This window comes from Miniopterus schreibersii (assembly GCF_964146895.1).
Source record: "Miniopterus schreibersii genome assembly, chromosome: 11".
NCBI classification, from domain to species: Eukaryota; Metazoa; Chordata; class Mammalia; order Chiroptera; family Miniopteridae; genus Miniopterus; species Miniopterus schreibersii.
Window position 1 is genome coordinate 70,284,922 of NC_138111.1, and position 12,074 is coordinate 70,296,995.

Genomic DNA, 12,074 nt, shown 5'->3' on the forward strand with positions numbered 1-12,074 from the left:
TGTGTGTGTGTGTGTGTGTGTGTGTGTGGTGTGAAGCGTGTGTGTGTGTGAGGTGTGAAGCGTGTGTGTGTGTGTGTGAGGTGTGAAGCGTGTGTGTGTGTGTGTGTGATGTGTGTGGGTGTGTGAGGAGGGAACAGGGCACCATTTCCATGGTTCTGAGAAAGCTCCGGTCCGGGTTGAAATCCAGAGAAGCCTGGGCAGGTTCCTAAGGCAGAGTCTGGGTCTGGGTGCGGGGCAGGCGCTGGGCCGGCGATGCTGGGCCGGCGGGGGAGGCAGGCTGTGGGCACCGGGTGCAGCAGGTGTCAGGCCCCAGCTGACCTCAGTCCCACCCCATCTCCCAGCCTCAGACCTGGCCACCCACGAAGCTGCCCCCAGGACCCTGGGGCCGGGTCTGAGCCCGAGTGCGAGGCCCCCGGGCTGGCTCAGCTGGTTCTGGCCCCCAGCCCGACCGCCCGGGGCTCAGGGCGGCAGGAGCAGGGCAGCCTCCCAGTTCCAGAGCTTCTGGAACAGCAGATGGGAAGGTGAGGTGTCCACACAGATTTAAGGGGACACGAGTGCGGCCCCCCGGGAAAAGCTTCCTCTAAAATAAGAAAGCACGCAGATTCCTCCCCCAGAGGCGGCTCACAGCTTGGTTTCAAGCCAGCGGGAGTAAAAGGAAGCTGACGACTTATTTTTGCAGGCTGTGCTTGTTCAAGTCTATTTTTGGCTCTTTTTCCTAAGTCAGTGCCCGGAATAGCACTCGGTTTGAAAGCCTCCGAGTGCTCCGCGGTGAGCCAGCCCCTGGGCGGGGAGGGGGGGCTGCCTGTCCTGTTGCAGGGTCCCCACAACAAAGGCGTTTTGTGCGTCTGCAGTGATGAGGACCGAGGGCCCCAGCCACCGTCACAGTCGCAGTTTAAATTCCCACCAGCTATTAATATATTTTATTTATAAATTGAGTACACCGATAATGCCCCTGGCTTTTAAAAGGAACTTCAAATAACCCCTTGTATTTAAATAAATTTCTTATACAATGCCATCCATCCTTATCACGGTTGTTAGATAAAAGTAGCCTGAGGGAAAGGGCCACCCAAGAGCAGGATAAAGAGGGGGCCCCTGGCTCCCAAGTTAGGGTCCCCTGGCTCCCAGGTTAGGACTGCGCCCTCCCTCCACAGAGAAGAGAGGCCCCTGGGGGGTGACACGGTTTTCTATGGAAATGGAGCTGGTGCATGAAATATGACAGGACAGTGGGGTCTGACATGTGAGTAGCAGGCTGCTGAGCACCCCTGGACCCAGTATGCACCTGTGGCCCCTGGGAGGGCCAGTGACAGCAGATGCCGGCCACGAGGCCTGACACACAGGCGGGGCTCAGGTTATTTTTAACCGCCACTGAACTTAGCTCACTCCACCCTCTTGAATAACTGCGCTCTAAGTGCCTTTCTTCTTCTACAGGCCACGGGGCTCCACCGGGAGGGCTGGAGGGGTGGTCCCTGGCCAGCACTGAGGGCACAGCCACTACAACCCGCCCGGGGAGCCCTCCGCAGCAGCGAGCCCTGGTGGGGTTCGGGGAATCTGTGGCCACCACATGGCCGTCCCTGTTTCTCAGAACTGCCCGTGTGCCCAGCCCTGGGTGGTGTCTATCCACACAGAGACCTGTGACCCACAGCAGGGAGCCCCCAGCTCTTCGCTGTATCTGGCCTCTCCGAACGTTTCAAAATAATTGAAAATAAAATCATACACACACACACACACACACACACACACACACTCCAAATGCAAAGAATGCCTTTCCTGGGGAAACCGGTACTAAAGACCCTGAGCGAAGTCATGCCGCAGGGTGCTGTGACCAAGGGGAGCTCGTCTGAACCGAGCACGAGCCGCCTCCCATCTGCCGGCTCCAGGCAGCCCTGCAGTCTGTCCCGTCCGCTCCGGGGCCACCTGCAGTAGGCGGCGGCCGGGGACCTGCCTCCTGTGCCTCTGCGGGGCTCTGGGAGGACCCCGAGTCGATGTTTACCTGCCCCTGGCCCTCAGTGAGGCAGGAGTGTGGGAAGTGGGCGGGGACAGGGACCTTCCCTCGGCCGTGACGCCCGGACTAGAATGTGCCCGGCTCCCTGGCCAAAGGGGAGAGCACGTCCCGCCGGAGTCGGGCTGCCGCCTGACTTGCAGAGGGCGCGGGCCACGGCTCCGCCCCCACGCCCTGCCCGCACCTGCTGCCACCCGAAGCATCAGCGCCAGGAGATGCGCCCCCCGCGAGGTCTGCTGGGGGCAGGAGGAAGGAGCGCTCGGAGGGGCGGCCGCTCCCCGGGCACCCGCCTCAGGAGAACGGGTGGCCGACCGGCTGGCCGCTCTCGCACCACGTCAAAGTGTCGCGGCACACACAGGTGTGGTGCTGTGCACCGGCTCCGGAGAAAGCCAGTGCGCCCTCCTTCAGCAGCTTTATTTGGGGAGCAGATGTGTCATTAGGAAAAGTCCTCTGCTGCTACCTGGTCCTCTTGCAGCAGAGAACTGAAGCCCTGCTCCAGGGCTCCCGTGGCCCCTACTGTGAACATCAAGCTACCTGAGGGCCCGACCTGGGGGCCCTACCTCACTGCCTACCTCAGTGCCTACCTGCCCGCCCGACCTGGGGGCCCCACCTCACTGCCCTACCTGAGGGCCCGACCTGGGGGCCCCACCTCACTGCCTACCTCAGTGCCTACCTGCCCGCCCGACCTGGGGGCCCCACCTCACTGCCCTACCTGAGGGCCCGACCTGGGGGCCCTACCTCACTGCCCTACCTCAGTGCCTACCTGCCCGCCCGACCTGGGGGCCCCACCTCACTGCCCTACCTGAGGGCCCGACCTGGGGGCCCTACCTCACTGCCTACCTCAGTGCCTACCTGAGGGACAGGTAGCCCCCCCTGCGGAAGCAAATGAATGATAAATAACACACCTGGATAAGTGGTGGCTGAAGGTGAACCCACATCTGATTAACACAACAGCTCTTACAACACTGGGAAGACGCTGGCAGGTCTACACAGAGCATATTCGTTCCGGCGGTGGCAACACGGGCTTGAAGGCCCCCACGATAACCGAGTGCCTTCCCGGTGTTCTGGGCATTGCGCAGGTGCACAGGTGAGCAACAGGAAGCATTACTGGCCTAGAGACACGGCACGCGGACCTGCGCACTGACACTCTAGACCACCTGCTGTCTGTTGTGATGGGTGCCTCCCCCTCCGTACCCCCACTCAAGCGGGGAGTCCTAACGAGAGCTGCCAGCTAGAGCATGTCAACGGCCACAGGGCCCACGTCCGTCCCCAGTATCCCCTGCTCTTTGGAGGAAAGGCCTGCATGGAGAAGCCGGTGGGCGGCGGGGGAGAGGCTGGAGAGGATGGGGCCACGGGTCCAGGTGTCCGTGAAGCTGGCGGGTTAGTGGATTTCCTTGTCCTGTCCAGTGCAGTTCAAGTTGGGTTTCTGTTACTTGCCACCAAAAGGGTTCCAACACAGGCCGGGGGCTGCCCCGACCGCGCCTCCCTCCTTGCGAAGGGCCGGTGCTGGAGTGCTTTAGCGGCCGGTGCCCTCCCAGCCTCCCCTTGTTGCTCTAAGGCAGGTGTCGCTACGCTGAGGTCCGGAGAGAGCAGACTGCAGGCAGCCGAGAGCTAAGCCCTTAGCTCCCACCCCGCTCGGATTCAGGCCAGTCCTTTGACGAGGACCATGTGATTGGCTTAGACAGCAGGCTGCCTCCCCTGCGTTAAATCTTTAAGTAGCCAGTGCTGTTTTCAGGGGCTTCTCCTCAGCCCGTGACCACCTCCAGGGCCTTCTAACCGGCACTAACAGAGTGAATCACGAGGGCAAAGACCTTCGGGAAGGAGTTCCCTCCAGTGACCCTTCAGGGGGACCCTACCAGCAGGGACCCGGGGTGAGGTCGGCTGAGGGCTAAGTCTGCTGTCAGGGAAGGTCAGCGACTGGACTTTACTGGACATGTGAACCTGCTGGCCCTGTCACGCCCACCCCATGACACAGTGTTCCGTGGGCTAGAAAGCTCAGTGTGCTTTGTCCCCACATGTAACCGAGTGCCCTCCCTTGCTAGGTGGTGCGCTGAGGTGGCTGAACAGCATGAGGCCACAGGCCACCCGGTCCCGTGGGGCCATGCTCAGCCTCGAGAGCAGCGACGCGACCCAGAGGTATGGGGTGAGGTGGGTGCCGCTGCTGGGCAGAACTCCAGGGTAGTTCAGCAGGACATCTATTTCTGGGGACACACAGAGAAAGTGCTTTTCTCTTCTTCCTTTGTCCCTTCACCATTTTTTACCCCCCTCCCTCTCCTCCCCTCCAGCAACCATCAGCCTGTTCTTTAGGTTTATGTGTCTGCTTCTACCTTCTGTTTATTCTTTTGATTTGCTCATTAGGTCCCACATGTGAGTGGGGTCATGTGGTGCTTGTCTGTCTCTGTCTGATGTATTTCACTCAGCATCATACTCATATGTCCATCCATGCTGTCACAAATGGCAAGATATATATATGCATACATATATATACATACATACATACATATACACACACACACACAGCCATCTGTTGATGGGCCCATCTATTGATGGACATCTGGGTCGCTTCCATGTCCTGGCCGTTGTAAATAATGCTGCAATGAGCATAGGGGTGGCATACACCTTCCCAATTTAGTGTTTTTGTTTTCTTTGGATAAACACCCAGAAATGAATTGCTGGGTCATATGGTTGTTTATTTTAAATTTTTTGAGGAGCCTCCACTGTTTTCCACAGTGGCTGCACCAGTCTGCATTCCCACCAGCAGTGCACCAGGGCTCCCTTTCCCCACACCCTCGCCAGCACTTGTTTGTTGATTTGTTGATGGAGCCATTCTGACAGGCGTGAGGTGATACTTCACTGTGGTCTTAATTTGCATCCCTCTGATGGATAGTGACATTGAGCGTCTTTTCGTATGTCTGCTGGCCATCTGCACGTCTGAGGAGGAAATGCTTTCAGGCAAGTGGGGCACCTTGGGAGAGATGACTGGCTGGATCAAGGTCGGCCCTGGGTGGCTGTTGTGATTTTCACGCTGTCCCAGCTGCCTCCCTTCGGTTAGGAGGCCCGCCCCCTGCAATCAGAGCACTCCCTCCTCAGCCACAGGGAGGACATGTGATGTGGGTCGGCCTCGCAGAGCCCTCTCCGAGGAGGTGCTGAGTTGGAGCTGAGTGAAGGGAGTCCCCTTCCTCCCTGGCAGAGAGGCAGGCAGCCTACAGGACCAGGCCCAGAAGCTGAAACCTGCGAGAGGTTTCAGAGAACAGGTGGCGAGAAATGGAGTGTGCCTTACAGCCTGCGACCGGCTCCCGTGGTCCCCGAGGATGCTGCTCCCATCCCCAGTGTTTGTACTGAGAGTCATGAGCTCCCCTTTGCCTTCGCTGCTTTGGCCGATTTCCTGACACAACAAAGGGTCCCAATACACCAAGAATGTCAGACAGCACTGAACTGGTAGGAGTCAAAATCTTCAACAAAATGCAGAATTTCAGATTTCCTTTTAAACATGTGAAGTAAGTAACCATCACAGTGACTCTCATCACAGTCATTCATGGGGGTCTGAGAGTCGCCTTTGTAGCCCAAAAAATGTTTAGTAAAAGCAACTGTCTATTCAACATTTAGTTAACAAGGTGGAGCACTGTACAAAAGATCTGACATTTTCACAGCAAATACAATGCATAAAGGTCAAATCAAAATATGGTAGAAGAGGGCTCACATGAGCCAGTCTCAGGAAACGCCCGCTCCTGCAAAATCCTAAATAGCTGTCTCTCTGCCACTCAGTGGCTTTAAGACAGTTGCTAACTATGTTTACATTGAGAAGCCAAAAGGCGTGTGGTTATTTCCGAAGCACATTTTTTTGCTCATATTTGAGCTCTGTTTGAATCTTCCGTATTTGTGTGAAGAGAGCTATGTCACCAAGTTAGTCATCCTGGGGACCATGCGTGGACACCTGCTTGTGCGAGCGGCCCTTAGCCTGCGAGCCGGCCCGCGCTGCACACTCGGCGCCGCGCCTCACGCTGACCTGCTCTGCGGCAACTGCAGCCACGGGCGCGTCTCCTGCCAACACTCACTTACTGCTGATAACTGAGGCGCGCGACACGGAGGAGTAGACAATTCAGTTCCTCAGTTTCTCCAGTTCCTTCAGTCACAACGTGAGGACTCTGAAGTCCTGTCTCCGGCACAGCGCCGAGGCTGCGCAGATGCACTACTCTCGATCAGTATAAAAGCTGCCCATTAAAACTGAAATCAGATATTTTGCTCCCCAGACCAAACCTATTCCTGCTCTCAGAGCACACACCTGAAAGCGCCGCAGCTCAAACCTTACCCCTCCCTGACTTTGAATAGCCTTTACATTTAAGAAGTAAGGTAAAACAAATCATTTGGGTTCTAATGATAATATTATAGTATTCTTCATATTGATAATTAGCAATTAATATATTGTTGTGTTGTTATTAAATAAACGTCACTTCTGATGTACTGGAATCAAGAAAGCTACTCTGAATGCCTTATTTACTAATAATGCCCATCGCATTAGAACAGGAAAGGATGCAGTGAGAATCTCCAAAAATCTCCTCCACGAAGCAATGAGAACACTGGCAGTAATTGTAAAAATCAATGTTTACAGAACCCTGAAAATCAACCAAAAGCTTGCAACAATCTGGGGAGCATTTATTCAAAAAAAAGTTGCTGAATCTTAATGAGAACATTAGGCTCTGCAACATTTTAAATTGCTATGTGTCCAGCCCCCCTTTCCCAAACTCCATGTAGAGTTTCAAAACCAACAGCCTCCAAGTCATGGTAGCCACAACCTGACTACCACTGCAGCTGTACGGTCCCCACAGCTCTGTTCCCAGAAATATGTCATCACCTAACCAGGCTGGCCAGTCCTATGAACAGCTTTTTCCAGAATATTTGCGTAAAACGACCAGTAACAATCGTTTAGCCTCAAAGTTGCCTGAGGTAGTGGTAACAGTGGGTACAAATAAGAAGGCAACCAAAAAACTTACAAGGAGAAACTGGGGAATGAGATGTCCATAGGGAGCAATGAAAATCTCTGACTTATTCCTAGGACTCTAGAAGGCAATGTGCATAAGCAGGCTGTGTGCACGCTCAGGAAAGTCCTGAGGAGCCCTAACCCTCGCCTCTGGCTGGCCTGAGGTTCTGTGCAAAAAGGAGGTGAAGGCTAAGGCAAGGTTGCCAATTGCCTGACAAAATACTTAAGGCCCACCCTCACCATGCACAAAGAGCCGCTCCATAAGGTGGAGACTTAGTGGTTTAAGGTATTTAAGGAAATCTCAGCCAATCATTAGCTCACCACTAAAGTAACCAAGTAGAGACTTCAGTGACCGCACACAACAAAGAATACAGAATTAGTTCAGGCAAGACAAGAAATCAACAAAGAGCAACAATAGCAAACAGCAGCCACAAATATGGGGGGTGGTGACAAGGATCTGCTTTTCCAAGCTGCCATATTATTTAATATGTTCATTATTCAACAAAATATAAGACATCCAAAGAAACAAGAAGTGTGACCCATACAAGGAAAAGAAGCAGCCAATAGAAACTGTCCCTGAAAAGTCCAAGACATTGAACTTACTAGAAAAGATTTTAAATCAGTTTTTCTAAATATGTTCAAAAAACTAATGAAAAGTATGAGAATAATGTATGAACAAATAAGAAGTATTAATAAAGAAAAATTGTAAAACAAGACCCAGAGAGCAATTCTAAAGTCAAAAACAGAATTGAAACAAAAAGTTCACTCAGTGGTCTCAAGAGCAGATTTGAGATGTCGGAGGAATCAGGAGACTTGAAGGCCTATCAGTTGAGATCATCCAATCTGAAGGGTAAAGAGGAAAAAGATAGAAGGAAAGTGAACAAAGCCTCAGAGGCCTGTGGGGTAGTCAGGCGTCTAGCACATGCATCATGGGAGTTCCAGAAGGAGGGAATGAGTGTTTAAAGAGCCCCGACCAGTGTGGCTCAGTGGTTGAGCACCGTCCTATGCACCAAAGGTTGGCCGGTTCGATTCCCAGTCAGGCACGTGCCCAGATTGCAGGCCTGATCCCTGGTCAGGGTGCAGGAGGCAACTGATCAGAGTTTCTATGTCACATGGGTGTTTCTCTCTCTCCCTCTCCCTCCTCTCTGTCTAAAAATCAATGAAAAATCATTTTAAGACATAATGGCCAGTCCTAGCCACTGTGTCCCAGTGGTTAGAGAATCCACCTGCCCACTGAAGGGTCCTGGCTGGACTCCAGCCAAGGGCACGTACCTCGGTTGCAGGCGCGATCCCTGGCCCGTCAGAGCACGTGCAGGAGGCAGCCCTTCACTGTGGCTCCTTCACATTGAGGCCTCTCTCTAAGCAATGGAAGGAGCATCCTCGCATGAGGGATAAAAAAGATGTGATGGTCAAAACCTCCCAAGTTTGACAAAGGCATTCATTGATCTGCACAGCCAAAAAGCTCACGAAATCTGTGCAGGATCAGCTCAACGGGCTCCACACCAAGGCACACTGTAGCCAAACTGCCAACAGCCAAAGCCAAAGACAGCATCTTGAAAGCAGCAAGAGAAAAGTGACCACAAAGGGTCCTCAGTGAGATTAGCAGCCAGCTTCTCACCAGATGCCATACAGGCCAGCAGACAGTGGGACGACATATTTAAAGTGTTGAAAGAAAAAGACTGTCAACCAAGAACTTTATATCTAGCAAAAGTGTCCTTTAAAATGAAGAAAAGAGCCCGGTTGGCGTGGCTCAGCGGTTGAGCATCGACGTAGGATCCAGAAGGTCAGGGTTTGATTCCCAGTCAGGGCACATGCCCGGGCTGTGGGCTCGATCCCCAGTGGGGGGCGTGCAGGAGGCAGCCGATCAATGACTCTCTCATCACTGATGATTCTATCTCTCTCCCCCTTCCTCCCTCTGAAATCAATAAAGACATATTTAAATAAATAAGTAAATAAATAAATAAATAAAATGAAGAAAAAAGTCATTCCAAGATAAACAAAAACTGAGAGAATTTGTTACTAGCAAAACTTCCCTACAAGAAATAAGTGCTGGCAAAGGTAACTACGTAAAACACAGTATAATGTATTTTTCATTTGTAACTTTTTTCTCCATCAGAATTAAAATACAACTGCATAAGCAATCATTATAAAGCTGTTCTATGGACTTATAATGCATAAAGATTTAATTTAAACAATGATAGCACAGAGAAAGGGTAACGCTACAAAGCTACATAGGAGTAAAGTTTCTAGGCTACTGGAATTAGGTTGGTATTAATCCCAAATGGATTTTATAAGTTAAGATAGTAACTGTAATTCCCAGGAGAAGCATTAAGAAAACAACTGAACAAGTACATAGCAAACAAAATGAGGAGGAACTTAAGTGGCACACGAGAAAACACCCATTAAATGCAGAGAGCAGTAATTCAGGAGAACAAAACAGGCATGACGTGGAGATTCAATAGCAAAAAGGCAGATGTGAATCCTACCTCATCAATAATTACATGAAACACAAATGGGCCCGCACCGCAGCCTAAGCGCAGAATACCACTAGTGGCACTGACACCAACCACACCCCTCCAACAACCAGAATTGCTTCCTACCAAGTCCAGCTGTCACTTCTGTATTTCATAGCATGTCACACATTTCAAATTTTGGCCACTGGTGAGCCAGTTCTAGGCTTCATAGAAAGTGTTTCAGAAAAGTGTTCGTGGACAACTCAAGATAAATGTTACCATGAGGAGAAGGGGAGGCCGAGAGGAGGCGGGACTTCCCCACTTGCCAACACCCGGCTTTCTGTAAACCGCACAGAGCATCGTTCCACGCCGCTCGGAGGCTAAAAGTGAAACTGGCTCAGACTATTTTCAAAAAGTTCAGGAAAAGGCACTTGCCCGCTTACGGATCCCTCTGAAACCGTTGCCCGTGGACATCGGCACCAGGGCGGCCCTCCAGCCGCAGCTGGCTGCCAGGTGATCTGACTCTTCTCCGCTCCATGCCAGGCCCCACTTCGTGGAACTGTTCACGAGACTGGTCCCAAGGACTTACCAGTGGGACTGAACCTTGGCAGTGCGATGTGGGACAGGCCCATGCCCGGAGGCTGCCCTGTCCTGATCTGGCCGTGGCTGACCCCCATGGGGCCAGAGTCCTACAGCATCTCCTCTGTGACCTGGGCAGCGGGCAGCCACTTGAAAGCCAACAGGGTCCTTTTCTCGGGGCAATCCGCCCACCTCCCCTCAAACGGTCCAACATGGTGCGACCAACATGGTCCTCAGGCATGATCACTCTCCACAAAATGTCAAAAGAACTTCTGCTTACCCCAAGGGCCAAGGTGGTAAGGAACCAGAGCCACCTTAGGTGGACACGTGTTCTGTGCTCCTCTGACCCAGTCCACAGTGAGCAAGGTCGGCAGCGATGCAGTCACGTCCACTCAGCCTGCGGGGGCTGAAGGGGCGCCCTCGGCATCGGTTCAGGGCCAGAGTGGCCCAGTTAGCAGAGCTGGCCCCTGCAGCCCCTGCAGCCCCAGGCCCCCAGAGAGTCTAAGTAGCATCCCCCACTGACTACAGTCCTCACCTCTGTGTCTGCATAAATGCAGAGCGGCTGGCATAAGAGTGTGTGGGGCAGGGCCCACAGGCTTCTGCCAGCCGCTGGCAGCCTCAAGGGTCCCCATTGCTCACTGCAGTTCCACTGAGACCAGGTTTCCCTCAACTTCTCTTTCCAGGCCCCTGAACTGGACGCGGTCTGAGATCCACCTCCCTGTCCCAACAGATCCCTTCTGAAACATGAAACAAGTAAAATATCCAGAGAAAACGATTTGGCTGATTTCAAAGCCCTTGGCCTGAACACCTCTGGTCCGTCTTCGCCATGATCATGAACAACTACTGGACCCTTTATAGATGAAGAAACAGGCTCAGGATGAGATGTTTTGCTTGAGGCCTCTCGGCTGGTTTCAGAAGAGGCGAAACTTGGCGAGAGCCCTTGTGTGCTTTCCCGTGGAATCGATAGCCACCTGAAACTGTGACGCTGAGAACTGAATGCAACACAAAGTCTGACAAGTGCAGAACAGGACAAGATGCTTGTCAGGCTTCCCCAACAGCAGCACGGGGTGCTCCTGGCCACACCTGCTTCCTTGATGGGTGTGGCTGCTGAGCCTCAAGCCCTCAAACTCACGCTCGGGGAGCTGGTTCCAGGGCATGTGATGCAGCCTGGATACAGAACACTTTGTCTCAGTTTCCTTTTTTAATATTCTCTATTTTATTTTTTAATTTGAATCACCACCTCCATACCCTCTTCCACTTCCCACACTCTCCTCCCCACAGTGACCACACTGTTGTCTGTGTCCATGATTCTTTTTTTTTCTTTTTGCTCAATCCCTCCCCACCCCCAACACCCCACTAGAGCTGCCTGTCTGCTCTTTGTCTACGAGTCTGTCTCTATTTTGCTTGTTAATTCAGCTTGTTCATTAGATTCCACATGAGTGAAATCATATGGTACTTGCCTTTCCCTGACTGGCTTATTTCACTTAACGGAATGCTCTCCAGGTCCATCCCTGCTGTTACAAAGGGTAAAATGTCCTTCCTTTTTACAGCTGAGTACTATTCCATGGTGTGAATGTCCCACAGCTTTTTTTCCACTCATCTACTGATGGGCACTTGGGTTGCTTCCAGATCTTAGCTATTGTAAATAAAGCTGCAATGACCTAGGGTGGCATATATTCTTTTGAATTGTGTTTCCGGTTTCTTCAGATACACTCCCAGAAGTGAGATCACTGGGTCATAAGGCAATTCCATTTTTAATTTTTTGAGGACCCTCCATACTGTTTTCCACAGTGGCTGCACCAGTCTGCATTCCCACCAGCAGTGATCAGGGCTCCCCTTTCCCCACACCCTCACCAGCACTTGTCATTTGTTGATTTGTTGATGGAGCCATTCTGACAGGTGTGAGGTGACACCTCATTGTGGTTTTAATTTGCATCTGTGAGGATTAGTGACGTTGAGCATCTTTTCATGTCTGTTGGCCATCTGCATGTCCTCTTTGGAGAAGTGTCTATTCCGGTATTTGTCCATTTTTAATTGCATTACTTGTTTTTAGGTGTTGAGTTTT